We start from the raw sequence: 21,625 nt of genomic DNA on the forward strand, positions 1-21,625 counted from the left end.
GACGAGCTCTGAGGATGTAAATATCATGGACGATGCCTCTACTGAGCCTTCCAAGGATGATCCAAAGTCTGGGGATGCTCTCAGTGGTTTATCAAAGTAATCTTCAATTTAACTTTGTTTTTATATATTGTTCATGGTGCCCTTTTTTCTTCTTTTTTTCTTTTTTTGGGGGGGCTTATTTTAAGTTTTATCTAATTACAGTCTTCTCGTCCAAATGTATGGATGTATGATAACAGATACAACTGCCTTTATTGGCATGTACAATTTAAGGGTTTTTGGATGATGGTCGTCTACTCTTTTTATGTTTTATGAATGAATATTTACTTCCATTTTCATTCTTCATTTGGTGTTGAATATGTTATATGCTTTATGTATGAACGAATTTTCCCTTGTTTACATCGTCCATGTTATTTCTATGGTTTTTGGTGTGGTCCATCCACTTATAAGACATTTTATCTCCTCTTAACTATATGAACGAATTTCCTTTGTTTACATCGTCCATGTCGTTTTTTTATGGTTTTCAAGTGTGGTCCGTCCACTCATGAAGGCATTTAGCTCGTCCATGTTAGAATAATTTTTTATGTTCAACACTTTTACCATTCTTTAAATTTTACAAGTATAACTTGTCTATGAATGGTATTTCTTTCGCTAGCTTTATTCGTCCATAGATTTGACTTATAGCTTGCATTATCCCTCATCCATAGGCTGGACGGTCCTTTACTCGTCTTTGGGCAAGATGTTGCCAGCATTTACTCGTCCAAAGATTGGACTGTTTAGCTGGTCAAATTCATCCATGGATTTTGAATATTTTTACGTGCATATTTTTCCTCGTCCATTGGTTAGACAAATATACCTTAGGTTTTACCTCGTCCATTAATTAGACGAATATACCTTAGGTTTATTTTTCTTTGCTTTATCCTTATTTTAAGGAAAGCTTGTAGACGTTACATCCCTGCGTCCAGAGATTTTACTCGTCTTGGGCTTTTAGCCTTCTTGTGGATTAGTTTGAATGAAAACAACATGAAATTTAGGAATTCACAACATTGTATACATTGGGAATCCAAACTGTATATATACAATATAAACATCGTCCACAAGCATGGCACATGCTTAGAAGCTAGTGCCTTTAGGGAATTAAAAATACTTATGTACAAATAGACTAAGTCCATGACTTCGTCCATCACAATTTCGTCCATAGACAGCGTAGAAGTTGGAAACTAATGCACTTTTTAGGGAATTAAAATATTAAAAACATATAGTACTAGCAATAAACATAAATAAAAATGAGGGAAGTAACACATAACTCCAACTTCGTTCACTGATACTATCTTCTTCGATGTTCAACATTCCAAGGGTGCTCTAGCTTTTGTCCGTCTAGGGCTTCCAAGTAGTATGATCCTTGTCTTTTGCAATTGACAACCCTGTAGGGTCTGTCCCAGTTAGGCCCTAGTTTTCCATGAGCCGGGTTTTTGGTTGCCAAAGAGACCCTTTTAAGGACGAGGTCCTTAATGTTGAAACACCTAGGTTTCACCATTGCATCATATTGTCTAGCCATAAGATTTTTATATCTTGTTGTCCTCTGCTCTACATCCATCCTTACCTCGTCTATTAGATCGAGGTTAAGACAAAGTTGCTCTTCATTCTACTCGTCTGCCCCCCTCGTCCTTGGTGGTCGTCCAGAGAGTTGGACATTCTGCACCACCTTCAAGTATGTCTTTCTTGACTTGGAAGATTGCCCTGTTGAAGTTCCTCCTACAATAACTCTTATTTCTCCAAGTGAGGGCCGTGATGGTTCTTCTACCTTTCCTTTCAACTTCTCGTCTTTATGATCTCGTCCAAGAAAATTCCTCAACTTTCCATGCCTGATAAGATTCTCTATCTGCTACTTTAAGACATAGCACTCGTCTGTGTCATGCCCGTGGTCCCTGTGGAAGCGGCAATACTTGTTCTTATTGTGCTTATTAGGATCTCCCTTCATCTTCTCTAGCCACTTCAAGGATGGGTAATCCTTGATTTTCATAAGCACTTGATCAAGTGGAACATTCAAGAGTGTGTAGTGCTGACTCCTTCTTGAAGACAAACCTGCCTTCTTGTTGTTTTTCTTCTCTCCCATCCGGGCCTTTTTTGGACGAGAGCCTTGGTCAGGATGGCATGGGAGATCAGCTTCCATTCGCTCTGCTCTCTTCCTCTTCTTGGCAATGATTGCACCCTCTGCATTCATGAAGTTTTGGGCTGAATGGACGAGTTCAGCCATGGTTTGTGGTTCCTGATCATAAAGCTTATGGATGAATACATTCGAACTAACTCCATTGTGGAAGGCTACCAACAGCAACATGTCATCCATCTCGTCTACCATCAGGACTTCCCTGTTGAAGCGAGTGATGAAGGACCACAAGCTCTCATTTTCTCCTTGTTCTATAGTCAACAGGCTGGACTAGAAGCGTTTATGCCTTTGTCCTCCAATAAAGTTGTTGACGAACAACTTATTTAACTCCTCGAAAGAACCAACAGTATCCGGAGGTATTTTACTGATCCACACTCATGCTGGCCCCTTAAGGGTGGTTAGGAAGACCCTACACATTATCTCATTTGGAACTCCTTGAAGGTGCATTGTGGTCTTGAAGGTTGCAATGTGATCACACGAGTCACGTGTTCCATCATACGAATCCAAGGAAGGCATCTTGAACTTGGAAGGCAAGGGATAACTATTGATGGAAGCTATGAAAGGGGAATAATATTTTCTCCTTCTCTAACTTCTTGACTCTAAGCTTGCCCTCTTGCGCACCATTCATGACGTTGCCTCGTTTGGTTGATCTCCTGGGTCAGTTCTTGATTTTGACGCCATGGCGGCTGCCATGGACTGTATTTGTGGGACAGAAGGCGGTTGCATGATAGGTGCTGACTGGTGAGCATTGGGGTGGCTGGAAGCGTTCCCACTCTCCTGGTGGCCTGGACTAGTGGCCATTGACCTTGTCCGGACCATACAGCCTTTTGTCTAAGAAAGATAAATTGCAAAATACAAATTTAACTTTCCCACAGACGGCGCCAACTGATGATGCACAGAAAATCAGTAGGCTGAATGCTCCGGGCTTCAATGGGCTAATGGTTGCTTGGAAGGCCTGAAAAGAAACAAACATAAGATCAAAGGTGACCGGGGTGAACCGGCCAAGAACCCTCCGATGCTTAAGTTAGTCTTTGTGTTTTGGAAACTCAGGAATTCCCAACTTTTATGTAATAGTGAAAAAACCTCCCTCTTATCTTGCATGGATGAGTCTTTATATAGTAGGCCTTATAGCGGTTACTTGTTTAGTAACCGCCCCAATATTCATGGAGATTCCGAAGATTCAGACTCAACTCCCACAACCGCTATAGCAGTTAGAATAAGAAATCTTATCTTCTATAACTGCCATAGCGATGAAGAAGATAAAATAGTAACGCGTGGTCTGAATTACAAGCTGGTGTAGACAAATCCATCTTCGGAATTTTTCCTAAGTGTTGGGAGATCATCTAGGTCACTTCGTAAGCTAGACGACCCTTATGGTCTTGGATGACCTTTCCGGTCCTGGATGATCCTTCTGGTCGTGGACGACCCTTCTGGTCGTGGACGATCCTTCTGGTCGTGGACGACCCTTCTGGTCTTGGACGACCTCCCTGGTCATGGACGACCTTTCTGGTCTTGGACGACCCTTTTGGTCTTGGACGACCTCTCTGGTCATGGACGACCTCTCTGGTCATGGACGACCCTTATGGTCTTGGACAACCATTCTGGTCTTGGACGACCATTCTGGTCTTGGATGACCTTCCGGGTCTTGGATGACCCGAACGACCTTCCGGGTCTTGGACGACCCTTCTGGTCTTGGACGACTCTTCTGGTCGTGGACGACCCTTCTGGTCTTGGACGACCTCCCTGGTCATGGACGACCTTTCTGGTCTTGGACGACCCTTGTGGTCTTGGACGACCCTTTTGGTCTTGGACGACCTCTCTGGTCATGGACGACCTCTCTGGTCTTGGACGACCCTTATGGTCTTAGACGACCATTCTGGTCTTGGACAACCTTCCGGGTCTTGGATGACCCGAACGACCTTCCGGGTCTTGGACGACCCTTCTGGTCTTGGACGACTCTTCTGGTCGTGGACAATCCTTCTGGTCTTGGACGACCTCCCTGGTCATGGACGACCTTTCTGGTCTTGGACGACCCTTGTGGTCTTGGACGACCCTTTTGGTCATGGACGACCTCTCTGGTCATGGACGACCTCTCTGGTCTTGGACGACCCTTATGGTCTTGGACGACCATTCTGGTCTTGGACGACCTTCCGGGTCTTGGATGACCCGAACGACCTTCCGGGTCTTGGACGACCCTTCTGGTCTTGGACAACCCTTCTGGTCTTGGACGACCTCCCTGGTCATGGACGACCTTTCTGGTCTTGGACGACCTTTCTGGTCTTGGACGACCCTTGACGACCCTTGTGGTCTTGGACGACCCTTTTGGTCTTGGACGACCAGAGGGACGACCTCTTTGGTCATGGACGACCTCTCTGGTCTTGGACGACCCTTATGGTCTTAGACAACCCTTCTGGTCTTGGACGACTCTATGGACGAACTGGAGATGGTCCGATTTTTAGTTCACCATCAGTTGCCCCCTTTGTCCATGAGTTGTCTAAGTCACTGTAGCAAAATTCTTGTTCATTGTTCATTTTTGGCATGTGTCGATGTTTCATTAGTCAATTGGCATGCCACGTGGTGTCATTGTTGTTGTCGATTTTTGACACCTTAGATTGTGCTACATGTTATGATCTCATTGGTCAACGTATTATGTCGATTCGTTTACTGAGGAGATTGCCACATGTCAGCTTCTGGTTGGTCCACATCAACCCATTGACTTGGTGCCTATAAATTGGTACAATCTCTCTCTTGCCCTCTCATTTTTCTGATATTTTCCTCTGCCATCTTGTCCTGGAGCCTTGTCTAGTCATTCTTGTCCTTAGACTTTCGTTAGGTACTTCTTCTTTTTCTTCATCCTTAGGTTTGCCTTAGAAAATTCTGTATTTTTCCTATCATGTCTTCATCTAGTGGTAGTACTGTGAGAGCGATAGACGAGTATTAGGATGAGTCCAATGGAAGTAGCGGTAGCACCAAGAGTAGTAGTAGTAGCTTTAGTTCCCAAGACGAGCATTATTCGTCCGGGGCTCTTGGAGTTCCTTTGGAGGTCTTCCAGGAAGAGATGAGGCGGAGGGTAACTTCCAGTTCTAGAGCTAGCTCGTCAAAGAGGGCTGAATCATCCAAGACTCCTTCTTAAGACGAGTAGGAGAATGTCATCTATAGTTGATTAGGGGTCGTAGTTCTTCTAATAGGTTACGGAAGACGAAATTTTTCTTCGTCTTTGGAAATTGGGCTGGGGACCCAATTGATGTAAATAGAACTCTGTTCCCTCCTTTTACCAGTGCTTTAGGTCGTCTTCGTCCTAAGGGTATGTTTTCTTTGAAGTTACTTCATCTTTTCATTTGCTCTTTCCCTCATCTAAAAATTCTTCTCGTCCATGCAGTTGTTACTCGTCCACACTTAGACGACTATAGAAAAAGCTCGCAGTTATCTTGATAGGTCCTTCCATAATTTGGCAACGCTTCGTCGTCTTGTGCCCACTAAGGAGAATATCATTCACGAGGAGACCACTCATCGAAGTAAGAGTCGTCTTTCAAAATTTTTTATTTTTATTTTTTTTTAGTCGTCCAATTCTTCATGCTTTCTCCAGTATAGGACTAGTCACCATGAAGGAGAACAAGGGTAAGAATGTTGCCAATTGGATTGAGGAGGAAGTCCAAGTTCTCTAGGACAAACTAGTTCCTTTGGTCGTCTAGAGCCCCACCATCCAACCTCATGCTTGGAAGAGGAAGGGTATCTCCATTGATGTGGACCTTAGAAACCTTACTAGTCGTCGACATCTGAAGAAGGTCAGAACTAACAAGCCCCCTTCTATTACCCCCTCGTACAAGGCCCCCAAATCCAAAGATGCGATGGCATACCTGGACGGACTGGCTGTGAACTTGGCCTCTTCTGAAGTTCCTCCTTCAGCCATCCAGACTGAAGCTCTTCATCCTTTTGTTGGTAGACCTCCTCGCAAGACTCATCCTTCAACTCTTGTTGAGGCTCCTCCTATCTTGGTGTTAGACGAAGGCCATGCATTTTCTTTGTTGATTGATTTTTTTTTTTAGGAGAATTTTTAACTCTTCCTCGTCCATTCCTATGTCAGGCAATGGAAAAGTTTTATGCTACGTCCTAGCAGGCTAGGGAGTTGAGTGACGATGTTAAGGTTCTGGCAAAAAAGAACGAGTTGGAGGACGAGCTTCGTCTGAAAAAGGGAGAGAGGATCAGGCTTGGCGAGGAGCTTACTTGTCTTCTGGAAGTAGAGAGGGAGCTGGGGAATCAAGTTGAGGAGCTTAAGGAGACTCGTGTTGGTCACCATAAAGGAAAATGCCGAGTTATCCTCGTCCTTAGAGAAAGCAATGGACAAAGCAATCGAAGCCTTCAAAATGTCTAACGAGTTCACTAGGCGTCTGGACGAGCAATATGCTGCTGGCTACGAGGACTTTCACTTCGATGCTAAGGAAGCCTATCCTAAGATGGACTTTAATGTCTTCAAGGTTCCAATTTCTGCTGAGAGTTCTTTGCTTCAGACGAGCTCTGAGGATGTAAATATCATGGACGATGCCTCTACTGAGCCTTCCAAGGATGATCCAAAGTCTGGGGATGCTCTCAGTGGTTTATCAAAGTAATCTTCAATTTAACTTTGTTTTTATATATTGTTCATGGACAAAGGGGGCAACTGAATGCTCCGGGCTTCAATGGGCTAATGGTTGCTTGGAAGGCCTGAAAAGAAACAAACATAAGATCAAAGGTGACCGGGGTGAACCGGCCAAGAACCCTCCGATGCTTAAGTTAGTCTTTGTGTTTTGGAAACTCAGGAATTCCCAACTTTTATGTAATAGTGAAAAAACCTCCCTCTTATCTTGCATGGATGAGTCTTTATATAGTAGGCCTTATAGCGGTTACTTGTTTAGTAACCGCCCCAATATTCATGGAGATTCCGAAGATTCAGACTCAACTCCCACAACCGCTATAGCAGTTAGAATAAGAAATCTTATCTTCTATAACTGCCATAGCGATGAAGAAGATAAAATAGTAACGCGTGGTCTGAATTACAAGCTGGTGTAGACAAATCCATCTTCGGAATTTTTCCTAAGTGTTGGGAGATCATCTAGGTCACTTCGTAAGCTAGACGACCCTTATGGTCTTGGATGACCTTTCCGGTCCTGGATGATCCTTCTGGTCGTGGACGACCCTTCTGGTCGTGGACGATCCTTCTGGTCGTGGACGACCCTTCTGGTCTTGGACGACCTCCCTGGTCATGGACGACCTTTCTGGTCTTGGACGACCCTTTTGGTCTTGGACGACCTCTCTGGTCATGGACGACCTCTCTGGTCATGGACGACCCTTATGGTCTTGGACAACCATTCTGGTCTTGGACGACCATTCTGGTCTTGGATGACCTTCCGGGTCTTGGATGACCCGAACGACCTTCCGGGTCTTGGACGACCCTTCTGGTCTTGGACGACTCTTCTGGTCGTGGACGACCCTTCTGGTCTTGGACGACCTCCCTGGTCATGGACGACCTTTCTGGTCTTGGACGACCCTTGTGGTCTTGGACGACCCTTTTGGTCTTGGACGACCTCTCTGGTCATGGACGACCTCTCTGGTCTTGGACGACCCTTATGGTCTTAGACGACCATTCTGGTCTTGGACAACCTTCCGGGTCTTGGATGACCCGAACGACCTTCCGGGTCTTGGACGACCCTTCTGGTCTTGGACGACTCTTCTGGTCGTGGACAATCCTTCTGGTCTTGGACGACCTCCCTGGTCATGGACGACCTTTCTGGTCTTGGACGACCCTTGTGGTCTTGGACGACCCTTTTGGTCATGGACGACCTCTCTGGTCATGGACGACCTCTCTGGTCTTGGACGACCCTTATGGTCTTGGACGACCATTCTGGTCTTGGACGACCTTCCGGGTCTTGGATGACCCGAACGACCTTCCGGGTCTTGGACGACCCTTCTGGTCTTGGACAACCCTTCTGGTCTTGGACGACCTCCCTGGTCATGGACGACCTTTCTGGTCTTGGACGACCTTTCTGGTCTTGGACGACCCTTGACGACCCTTGTGGTCTTGGACGACCCTTTTGGTCTTGGACGACCAGAGGGACGACCTCTTTGGTCATGGACGACCTCTCTGGTCTTGGACGACCCTTATGGTCTTAGACAACCCTTCTGGTCTTGGACGACTCTATGGACGAACTGGAGATGGTCCGATTTTTAGTTCACCATCAGTTGCCCCCTTTGTCCATGAGTTGTCTAAGTCACTGTAGCAAAATTCTTGTTCATTGTTCATTTTTGGCATGTGTCGATGTTTCATTAGTCAATTGGCATGCCACGTGGTGTCATTGTTGTTGTCGATTTTTGACACCTTAGATTGTGCTACATGTTATGATCTCATTGGTCAACGTATTATGTCGATTCGTTTACTGAGGAGATTGCCACATGTCAGCTTCTGGTTGGTCCACATCAACCCATTGACTTGGTGCCTATAAATTGGTACAATCTCTCTCTTGCCCTCTCATTTTTCTGATATTTTCCTCTGCCATCTTGTCCTGGAGCCTTGTCTAGTCATTCTTGTCCTTAGACTTTCGTTAGGTACTTCTTCTTTTTCTTCATCCTTAGGTTTGCCTTAGAAAATTCTGTATTTTTCCTATCATGTCTTCATCTAGTGGTAGTACTGTGAGAGCGATAGACGAGTATTAGGATGAGTCCAATGGAAGTAGCGGTAGCACCAAGAGTAGTAGTAGTAGCTTTAGTTCCCAAGACGAGCATTATTCGTCCGGGGCTCTTGGAGTTCCTTTGGAGGTCTTCCAGGAAGAGATGAGGCGGAGGGTAACTTCCAGTTCTAGAGCTAGCTCGTCAAAGAGGGCTGAATCATCCAAGACTCCTTCTTAAGACGAGTAGGAGAATGTCATCTATAGTTGATTAGGGGTCGTAGTTCTTCTAATAGGTTACGGAAGACGAAATTTTTCTTCGTCTTTGGAAATTGGGCTGGGGACCCAATTGATGTAAATAGAACTCTGTTCCCTCCTTTTACCAGTGCTTTAGGTCGTCTTCGTCCTAAGGGTATGTTTTCTTTGAAGTTACTTCATCTTTTCATTTGCTCTTTCCCTCATCTAAAAATTCTTCTCGTCCATGCAGTTGTTACTCGTCCACACTTAGACGACTATAGAAAAAGCTCGCAGTTATCTTGATAGGTCCTTCCATAATTTGGCAACGCTTCGTCGTCTTGTGCCCACTAAGGAGAATATCATTCACGAGGAGACCACTCATCGAAGTAAGAGTCGTCTTTCAAAATTTTTTATTTTTATTTTTTTTAGTCGTCCAATTCTTCATGCTTTCTCCAGTATAGGACTAGTCACCATGAAGGAGAACAAGGGTAAGAATGTTGCCAATTGGATTGAGGAGGAAGTCCAAGTTCTCTAGGACAAACTAGTTCCTTTGGTCGTCTAGAGCCCCACCATCCAACCTCATGCTTGGAAGAGGAAGGGTATCTCCATTGATGTGGACCTTAGAAACCTTACTAGTCGTCGACATCTGAAGAAGGTCAGAACTAACAAGCCCCCTTCTATTACCCCCTCGTACAAGGCCCCCAAATCCAAAGATGCGATGGCATACCTGGACGGACTGGCTGTGAACTTGGCCTCTTCTGAAGTTCCTCCTTCAGCCATCCAGACTGAAGCTCTTCATCCTTTTGTTGGTAGACCTCCTCGCAAGACTCATCCTTCAACTCTTGTTGAGGCTCCTCCTATCTTGGTGTTAGACGAAGGCCATGCATTTTCTTTGTTGATTGATTTTTTTTTTTAGGAGAATTTTTAACTCTTCCTCGTCCATTCCTATGTCAGGCAATGGAAAAGTTTTATGCTACGTCCTAGCAGGCTAGGGAGTTGAGTGACGATGTTAAGGTTCTGGCAAAAAAGAACGAGTTGGAGGACGAGCTTCGTCTGAAAAAGGGAGAGAGGATCAGGCTTGGCGAGGAGCTTACTTGTCTTCTGGAAGTAGAGAGGGAGCTGGGGAATCAAGTTGAGGAGCTTAAGGAGACTCGTGTTGGTCACCATAAAGGAAAATGCCGAGTTATCCTCGTCCTTAGAGAAAGCAATGGACAAAGCAATCGAAGCCTTCAAAATGTCTAACGAGTTCACTAGGCGTCTGGACGAGCAATATGCTGCTGGCTACGAGGACTTTCACTTCGATGCTAAGGAAGCCTATCCTAAGATGGACTTTAATGTCTTCAAGGTTCCAATTTCTGCTGAGAGTTCTTTGCTTCAGACGAGCTCTGAGGATGTAAATATCATGGACGATGCCTCTACTGAGCCTTCCAAGGATGATCCAAAGTCTGGGGATGCTCTCAGTGGTTTATCAAAGTAATCTTCAATTTAACTTTGTTTTTATATATTGTTCATGGTGCCCTTTTTTCTTCTTTTTTTCTTTTTTTGGGGGGGCTTATTTTAAGTTTTATCTAATTACAGTCTTCTCGTCCAAATGTATGGATGTATGATAACAGATACAACTGCCTTTATTGGCATGTACAATTTAAGGGTTTTTGGATGATGGTCGTCTACTCTTTTTATGTTTTATGAATGAATATTTACTTCCATTTTCATTCTTCATTTGGTGTTGAATATGTTATATGCTTTATGTATGAACGAATTTTCCCTTGTTTACATCGTCCATGTTATTTCTATGGTTTTTGGTGTGGTCCATCCACTTATAAGACATTTTATCTCCTCTTAACTATATGAACGAATTTCCTTTGTTTACATCGTCCATGTCGTTTTTTTATGGTTTTCAAGTGTGGTCCGTCCACTCATGAAGGCATTTAGCTCGTCCATGTTAGAATAATTTTTTATGTTCAACACTTTTACCATTCTTTAAATTTTACAAGTATAACTTGTCTATGAATGGTATTTCTTTCGCTAGCTTTATTCGTCCATAGATTTGACTTATAGCTTGCATTATCCCTCATCCATAGGCTGGACGGTCCTTTACTCGTCTTTGGGCAAGATGTTGCCAGCATTTACTCGTCCAAAGATTGGACTGTTTAGCTGGTCAAATTCATCCATGGATTTTGAATATTTTTACGTGCATATTTTTCCTCGTCCATTGGTTAGACAAATATACCTTAGGTTTTACCTCGTCCATTAATTAGACGAATATACCTTAGGTTTATTTTTCTTTGCTTTATCCTTATTTTAAGGAAAGCTTGTAGACGTTACATCCCTGCGTCCAGAGATTTTACTCGTCTTGGGCTTTTAGCCTTCTTGTGGATTAGTTTGAATGAAAACAACATGAAATTTAGGAATTCACAACATTGTATACATTGGGAATCCAAACTGTATATATACAATATAAACATCGTCCACAAGCATGGCACATGCTTAGAAGCTAGTGCCTTTAGGGAATTAAAAATACTTATGTACAAATAGACTAAGTCCATGACTTCGTCCATCACAATTTCGTCCATAGACAGCGTAGAAGTTGGAAACTAATGCACTTTTTAGGGAATTAAAATATTAAAAACATATAGTACTAGCAATAAACATAAATAAAAATGAGGGAAGTAACACATAACTCCAACTTCGTTCACTGATACTATCTTCTTCGATGTTCAACATTCCAAGGGTGCTCTAGCTTTTGTCCGTCTAGGGCTTCCAAGTAGTATGATCCTTGTCTTTTGCAATTGACAACCCTGTAGGGTCTGTCCCAGTTAGGCCCTAGTTTTCCATGAGCCGGGTTTTTGGTTGCCAAAGAGACCCTTTTAAGGACGAGGTCCTTAATGTTGAAACACCTAGGTTTCACCATTGCATCATATTGTCTAGCCATAAGATTTTTATATCTTGTTGTCCTCTGCTCTACATCCATCCTTACCTCGTCTATTAGATCGAGGTTAAGACAAAGTTGCTCTTCATTCTACTCGTCTGCCCCCCTCGTCCTTGGTGGTCGTCCAGAGAGTTGGACATTCTGCACCACCTTCAAGTATGTCTTTCTTGACTTGGAAGATTGCCCTGTTGAAGTTCCTCCTACAATAACTCTTATTTCTCCAAGTGAGGGCCGTGATGGTTCTTCTACCTTTCCTTTCAACTTCTCGTCTTTATGATCTCGTCCAAGAAAATTCCTCAACTTTCCATGCCTGATAAGATTCTCTATCTGCTACTTTAAGACATAGCACTCGTCTGTGTCATGCCCGTGGTCCCTGTGGAAGCGGCAATACTTGTTCTTATTGTGCTTATTAGGATCTCCCTTCATCTTCTCTAGCCACTTCAAGGATGGGTAATCCTTGATTTTCATAAGCACTTGATCAAGTGGAACATTCAAGAGTGTGTAGTGCTGACTCCTTCTTGAAGACAAACCTGCCTTCTTGTTGTTTTTCTTCTCTCCCATCCGGGCCTTCTTTGGACGAGAGCCTTGGTCAGGATGGCATGGGAGATCAGCTTCCATTCGCTCTGCTCTCTTCCTCTTCTTGGCAATGATTGCACCCTCTGCATTCATGAAGTTTTGGGCTGAATGGACGAGTTCAGCCATGGTTTGTGGTTCCTGATCATAAAGCTTATGGATGAATACATTCGAACTAACTCCATTGTGGAAGGCTACCAACAGCAACATGTCATCCATCTCGTCTACCATCAGGACTTCCCTGTTGAAGCGAGTGATGAAGGACCACAAGCTCTCATTTTCTCCTTGTTCTATAGTCAACAGGCTGGACTAGAAGCGTTTATGCCTTTGTCCTCCAATAAAGTTGTTGACGAACAACTTATTTAACTCCTCGAAAGAACCAACAGTATCCGGAGGTATTTTACTGATCCACACTCATGCTGGCCCCTTAAGGGTGGTTAGGAAGACCCTACACATTATCTCATTTGGAACTCCTTGAAGGTGCATTGTGGTCTTGAAGGTTGCAATGTGATCACACGAGTCACGTGTTCCATCATACGAATCCAAGGAAGGCATCTTGAACTTGGAAGGCAAGGGATAACTATTGATGGAAGCTATGAAAGGGGAATAATATTTTCTCCTTCTCTAACTTCTTGACTCTAAGCTTGCCCTCTTGCGCACCATTCATGACGTTGCCTCGTTTGGTTGATCTCCTGGGTCAGTTCTTGATTTTGACGCCATGGCGGCTGCCATGGACTGTATTTGTGGGACAGAAGGCGGTTGCATGATAGGTGCTGACTGGTGAGCATTGGGGTGGCTGGAAGCGTTCCCACTCTCCTGGTGGCCTGGACTAGTGGCCATTGACCTTGTCCGGACCATACAGCCTTTTGTCTAAGAAAGATAAATTGCAAAATACAAATTTAACTTTCCCACAGACGGCGCCAACTGATGATGCACAGAAAATCAGTAGGCTGAATGCTCCGGGCTTCAATGGGCTAATGGTTGCTTGGAAGGCCTGAAAAGAAACAAACATAAGATCAAAGGTGACCGGGGTGAACCGGCCAAGAACCCTCCGATGCTTAAGTTAGTCTTTGTGTTTTGGAAACTCAGGAATTCCCAACTTTTATGTAATAGTGAAAAAACCTCCCTCTTATCTTGCATGGATGAGTCTTTATATAGTAGGCCTTATAGCGGTTACTTGTTTAGTAACCGCCCCAATATTCATGGAGATTCCGAAGATTCAGACTCAACTCCCACAACCGCTATAGCAGTTAGAATAAGAAATCTTATCTTCTATAACTGCCATAGCGATGAAGAAGATAAAATAGTAACGCGTGGTCTGAATTACAAGCTGGTGTAGACAAATCCATCTTCGGAATTTTTCCTAAGTGTTGGGAGATCATCTAGGTCACTTCGTAAGCTAGACGACCCTTATGGTCTTGGATGACCTTTCCGGTCCTGGATGATCCTTCTGGTCGTGGACGACCCTTCTGGTCGTGGACGATCCTTCTGGTCGTGGACGACCCTTCTGGTCTTGGACGACCTCCCTGGTCATGGACGACCTTTCTGGTCTTGGACGACCCTTTTGGTCTTGGACGACCTCTCTGGTCATGGACGACCTCTCTGGTCATGGACGACCCTTATGGTCTTGGACAACCATTCTGGTCTTGGACGACCATTCTGGTCTTGGATGACCTTCCGGGTCTTGGATGACCCGAACGACCTTCCGGGTCTTGGACGACCCTTCTGGTCTTGGACGACTCTTCTGGTCGTGGACGACCCTTCTGGTCTTGGACGACCTCCCTGGTCATGGACGACCTTTCTGGTCTTGGACGACCCTTGTGGTCTTGGACGACCCTTTTGGTCTTGGACGACCTCTCTGGTCATGGACGACCTCTCTGGTCTTGGACGACCCTTATGGTCTTAGACGACCATTCTGGTCTTGGACAACCTTCCGGGTCTTGGATGACCCGAACGACCTTCCGGGTCTTGGACGACCCTTCTGGTCTTGGACGACTCTTCTGGTCGTGGACAATCCTTCTGGTCTTGGAATAAGAAATCTTATCTTCTATAACTGCCATAGCGATGAAGAAGATAAAATAGTAACGCGTGGTCTGAATTACAAGCTGGTGTAGACAAATCCATCTTCGGAATTTTTCCTAAGTGTTGGGAGATCATCTAGGTCACTTCGTAAGCTAGACGACCCTTATGGTCTTGGATGACCTTTCCGGTCCTGGATGATCCTTCTGGTCGTGGACGACCCTTCTGGTCGTGGACGATCCTTCTGGTCGTGGACGACCCTTCTGGTCTTGGACGACCTCCCTGGTCATGGACGACCTTTCTGGTCTTGGACGACCCTTTTGGTCTTGGACGACCTCTCTGGTCATGGACGACCTCTCTGGTCATGGACGACCCTTATGGTCTTGGACAACCATTCTGGTCTTGGACGACCTTCCGGGTCTTGGATGACCCGAACGACCTTCCGGGTCTTGGACGACCCTTCTGGTCTTGGACAACCCTTCTGGTCTTGGACGACCTCCCTGGTCATGGACGACCTTTCTGGTCTTGGACGACCTTTCTGGTCTTGGACGACCCTTGACGACCCTTGTGGTCTTGGACGACCCTTTTGGTCTTGGACGACCAGAGGGACGACCTCTTTGGTCATGGACGACCTCTCTGGTCTTGGACGACCCTTATGGTCTTAGACAACCCTTCTGGTCTTGGACGACTCTATGGACGAACTGGAGATGGTCCGATTTTTAGTTCACCATCAATATATATAAACTCTAAAACAAAACATGGCAATTGTATATAGAATTAGAAATAATAATAAAAAAATCCTAAACCTATTCACGCATCATCCAACAGAATTATAGAAAGGAACAAAAAAAAGAAAGCGAAAGAAATAGACTACCTCTTGCATGAGCATGCTTTTCTTTGTGAAAGGATATTTTAGGATTCAAAGAAATTTATTCAATTCTCTTTGAAGCCTAGAATATTTTGCTTACAATAAAGAAATTCCTAAGGCAAGAGCCTTTAGAACGTCTTTAACGTAAGAGGGAATAAAAAACAGGAGAGGAGCCAGAAAGAAGGGGTCAGAAAGCGTGAAAAAGTGTGTGGAATTTTGAGATGCATCCTCTATTTACAGAGGTTGGGATGTTCAAAAAATTAGCTGAATGATCAAAACACAAACTGGGACGCGCCCTTATCTCAAAAAAATCGTAAAGGATGAGATTTATCTCAATCCAAATGCCCTCGGGCCGTGGCCCACATTTGTGCCAATCAGCACTTAGAAAGTGTCGAATGGGCCTCTTGGGTGCTGGACCCGTGTTTGAGTTTTGGTACATTTGAGACTCCTTTTTTTTAGGGTTTTTTAGCCGAGACTTGCACTTAGACACGTTTTTAATCCATATTTTGAAAATTAAACTCCTTTTCCGATAATTCAGGTTTTTCAACAATGATTATCTTATAGATAAATACTTCAAAAAGTCTTGATTATCCACAACTTTGTTGTTATCTGATTATCCTTTCTATTCCCATGCATGCAAGCCTATTTTTGACACTAACTAACAATCAAACACAAAATTATTTATTTAATTTTAATTGTTTAACCAACCAGAATTAATTTAAATTAATCATGTGTGGTTGGTTCCACCAAAACAAAATGCATGTAGACCGTGCAAAATTGATTATGCGATATCCTTCAATCTGATAGTCCGATTTGGAAATCCAGCATACCGTCGCAACCTTTAGAACCTCAAGATCATTTTTATGATATGTAATGAATGAATTAATTCATGTAATACAATCATGAATTTCAGGTATATGAATGGTCACTTTAGCCATCTTATCTTCCTTGATAAAATTATGGGTACAAAATCGAGTGTCTACACCACCGTTTACTCCTCCACCAACAACTTCAAGCACAACACCTACTACACCTCCACTTGCACCACCACCTGGGCCTCTTTTGATGCCACTATTTACGCCTCCACCAAAAACTCCAAGAACAACATCAACTACTCCTCCACTTGCACCACCTCCTGGGCATCCTCTGATGCCGTAGTTTACGCCTCCCCCAACAACTCTAGGTACAGTACCAGCTATGCCTCCGCTTGCACCATTACCTAGGCCTCCTCTGATGCTGCTGTTTATGCCTCCCCTAACAACTCTAGGCACAACACCAACTACACCTCCGCTTGCACCACCACCTAGGCCTCCTTCGATGCCACCGTTTGTGCTTCCACCAACAACTCCAGGCACAGTACCAACTACACCTCCGCTTGCACCACTATCTAGGCCCCCTCCGATGCCACCTTTTAAGCCTCCACCAACAACTCCTAACACAGCACCAACTACGCCTCTACTTGCACCACTGCCTAGGCCTCCTCCAATGCCACCGTTTGCGCCTCCACCAACAATTCCTAGCATTGCACCTGCTACGCCTCCGCTTGCACCACTGCCTAGGCCTCCTCCAATGCCACCGTTTACGCCTCCACCAACAATTCCTAGCATTGAACCTGCTACACCTCCACTTGCACCACCGCCTGGGCCTCTTTCGATGCCACCATTTGCGCCTCCACCAACAATTCCTAGCATTGCACCTGCTACACCTCCACTTGCACCACCGCCTGGGCCTCTTCTGATGACACCATTTGCGCCTCCACCAACAACTCCAAGCACAGCACCAACTACTCCTTTGCTTGCACCACCACTTATCCAATGCTACCATTTGTGCCTCTACCAACAACTCCAAGCACAGCACCAACTACGCCTCCGCTTGCACCACAACCTAGGCCTCCTCGAATGCCATTGTTTATGCCTCCATAAACAACTCCAAACACAACACCAACTACTCCTCTGCTTGCACCACCACTTAGGCCTCTTCCGCTTGGAACGTGTCCTTATCTCTACACAATCATTCAGACATTCACATGGTAGCAAAGCTGAATCATACAAAACTGGATTAGAACCCAAACTGTTAATTTCAGTCTAAGCAGAGAATTAGGCCCTATTTTTTAAATAACAAGCCAATTGACAATATCATACATATAAAATACAGCAGCAAAACCCATATAACTATAGCAGGACATCAAAGTGTTTTCGGAGATAAAAACTTGAGAAATTGGCAGAAAAAACTCTTTTGGCCTCTAGCATAATGATCCACTAATCAAGAATAGTTGTATTACATAATAAATATCACTTCCTAAATCCTCCAAATTATGTAATGACTATGTACATGAGTTTCCAGGTCCTACTAGTAACAAATTCCTCTAATATTTTCTCCTTTATAGTCTTTGGTTTGGATTTGCACTACAAAATACAAGGGCTGTAGCGGCGTTTGAAAAACATCGCTACAAATCGTGCAAATGCTGCTATAGGTCCATCTGGGCTATAGCAATAGTACAAAATGTTGATGTAGAACCATTACTATAGGTCCATCTAGGTCTATAGCGGCAATTTGGAAAGCATCACTATAGATCCAAATCTATAGCAACATTTCTAAAACGCTACTATAGGCGATTTTTTTTTTTTTTTAATTGGTTATAGTAGCATTTTAATACCTATAGCAGTGTTTTTTGAAAACACCACTAAGAAAAAAAAATACTACTATAGCCAGCATTTTATGAAGTGTTGTGACTTAATGATTCTCAAGTACCAAACAACACCAAGAATTTTGAAGGATTCTTTGTGTGTGATGATGCTCCTAACAACCTTCTCTCTCTTTGCCATTCCCATCCCACACCCATATATTCACCACCAAGGACCACCACTCCTACCACTCCATCATTTCTTAGCATTCTCCTTAACAGTGACAAAGGCAATAGCTCTCAATTTTTTCAAGTCTAATTTTCATTAAATTTATTGTAATTGAAAAAATAAACATTGTAAATAAGATAATTATTTTCTTAAATTTGTTTCTCAAATTGCATTATATTTGATGTTTGAATATTTGTCCTATCATTATTACCATAGTTAAGTTCTATAGCTTAAGAGCTTATGGTTTTGTTGGTTTTGAGTGGGTATTTATTGTTGGTGGCAAGGATTTATTTACTACTTATTTTTAGGGAGTTTGAGTATAATTTATGTTGAATAGGATTTTTGGGTATTTTGAGTTTTGAATATTTTTGTTGTTATTTATCGTAACTGTTTATAGGACTATAAGCAACTATGGTTTCTTTGTTGTGTTTAATAAAAAAAAAATGAATATAATTTTTTATATTGAATATTCCTAACACTATTGCTTTTTATTGGTTTTTGGATTTAGGAAGAAGCCCAAGTAGAACCTATTGATGGAAGTCCAAACACCCCATGTAAACACAATAAGGAAATTAAGGAACCAACGATTGGAATGAAATTTGATTGTTATGATAATGCATGAGTTTTACAAACAATATGCTCACAAAATGGACTTCAGTGTAAGGAAACATTATATAAGGCAAGGAAGTGTTGGTCATGTTAAGAGGAGAACATTTTGTTGTTCAAAACAAGGTGAACGAGCTATTGACAAATGTCGTGAACAGGTATCTTTCCATCACCCAATTTAATGAATTGGTTGTTTAGTACAAATGACTTGTCAACTTCAAAAGGATGGTATGTTAGAAATTGTTCTTTTCACAAACAACATAATCATGAGTTTGATCCTTCTCCAATGAAACATATGTTAAGATCAAATAGAAAAATTACACCTGCCCAACAAGGTTTTATAGATGATGCAGAAAAATCTAGGGTATCAATAAAACAAACCATAGATTTGTCGGGCATGCAAGTTGGTGGTTATGAAAATCTTAGGTTTTTTAATGTTGACAACAAAATCATGTAAATTCCAAGAGTAGATGGTCGTGCGTTGATGGATTACTTTAAAAAGATGCAATTAGAAGATCCACCTTATTTTTATTCTATACAACTTAATGATGATAATCAAATTCTGAATATTTTTTAGGCTGATTCTAGATCTATAGTTGATTATAGACACTTTTGGGATGTTATATGTTTTGACACCACTTATCAAACAAATTCCTCCATTCATTAGGGTTAATCATCATAAACAATCAATTATCTTTGGTCCAACTTCACTTTATGATAAAACTATAATGTCATTCAAGTGGTTGTTTGAAACTTTTTTGAGTGCAATGTTAGGGAAATAACCAAGAACTATATTTATAGATCAATTTGCTGCAATGGTTAGTGCAATAGATGATGTGTTTCCTGAATCAAATCACTGTCTATATGTGTGACAGATTTATTAGAATGCTTCTAAGCGTCTACATCATGTATTTAATCCATCAAGCCAATTTCGAAATGATCTTAGTAATTGTGTGTATGATTTTGAAGATGAAGATGAATGGATAGTTGCTTTAAATAACATGCTTGAGAAATGGACTATGGTATATGGTTAACATATGTTCACTATTGATATGAAAAGCACTCAACACAATGAGTTAATGAACGATGTGTTGAAGAAATACTCGTAGCGAAAACATGGTCTTTTGCAAATTTTTGAACATTAGTCTAAGGTATTGTCTAATAAGCAAAGTCAAGAACTACAAGCAAAGTTCAATGTAAAGTTGTGATTTACAACTATGTTTTATGTTGGCTTTATTGCATGATAAAAAGTGTTATAATTGCTTTAATTTATATCCTTGTACTTTGTGGGATTTTATTGTATTGGGTTTAGTATTAAGTTGGTGAAGACTCAAACTTAAATGAAGAATCAGTGGATTTCGCGAGAAGCTCGTGAGAAGCTTAGCCGCGAAAGAGCCATGTGAGGAGTACATAACTGGAAGTTGAAGAGTCGTGTCAGGCTATCGTTTTCGCGAGTGTCTCGTGGAAGGCCTTCCTACGAGATAGTTGCGAAACATTTTGCCTGGAAGATTTTTATGTGTGACTTCCTTACCCTTCACCCATATACTATATACCCTCATTACCCATAAATATATAGAAGGCCATTCAGAGAGAAAAACCCTAAGTAGGTTTTCTACAACACACGCACCCATCTTTTTAAGAGAGAGCTACTCATCCTTAGTGAGAAATCATTATAGCCTTTTCTCCATCCCTCTCCCATTGTCATACCTTGAGAGGAGATTTGTACCCAAACACAACTCACACCCATTCAGAGTGCAGAGAGTGTTTTGGGGCTTGGGAAGCTTTGGAGAATTGCCAAAAGAAGCCTGTGAGGCTTGGCAGATGCAATTGGGTGGATTAAAAGATCCGGAGAGCTAGACAAGACATGGTTCCAAGAAGCCTTGTTGGAGTAGGAGCTTGGAGGGCTTAGTTACATCGGGCAGATTAGGCTTGGAATGTCTCTTACTAACCCATGTATCCCAACTAATTATCTCATGGATCGATTACCGCTTAGAGGGTAACGAAGAGGTTTTTCGTTGAGTTCTTTGGTTTCCTCTTCAATAACACATCGGCATGTTATCTGTGTTTGTATTCTTCTTCCCTACTCTTTTACATTTCATTTTACTGTTGTGATTATGTGAATATGTGTTAGAGTAGCTTGTTTGTTTACCCGCTTGCATTTACACTATTTCCCACTTAGAATTAAGTTAGTGTAAAATCTATCGAGCCGTAACTTTAATTTGGGGGTCTAAACAACTCTTGTGTTTTTAACACATTTTCGAGCTTTCATTCAAAATGAGGCAAACAACACCAATTTTACTAGTTGATTTCGAGATGTTAAGAGATGTTGTAGAGTTGTACACTCCAGGAACATTCAAAATGTTTCAAGATGAATATGTGAAGATTATGGATTGTAATATTTAGAAGGCCAGTAGATTTGATTCTATTACAGAATACATAGTGAAATATCGGAACAGAACTCAAGAGCACTTAGTCAAATATAAAGCCTCAACAACTACAGTCCAATGCAGCTAGATGAAGTTTAGCTTTTTGGGAATTCTATGTTCCCATGCTTTGAAAGTTATTGGCAAGAAAAATGTTAAGAGAACTCCAACCTTTATGTATTGAAAAGATGGACACAAGATGCAAAGGTTGGTTCTATCAAGTATTATCATGGCACTGATGTTAAAGGTAGTGCTCAAGAGTCAATGGGAAAGTGTCTCTCACATTTGAGTCACAAATGTCTTCAAATTAACACAC

This window comes from Quercus robur, chromosome 4 (genome assembly GCF_932294415.1).
Source record: "Quercus robur chromosome 4, dhQueRobu3.1, whole genome shotgun sequence".
Classification (NCBI taxonomy): Eukaryota; Viridiplantae; Streptophyta; class Magnoliopsida; order Fagales; family Fagaceae; genus Quercus; species Quercus robur.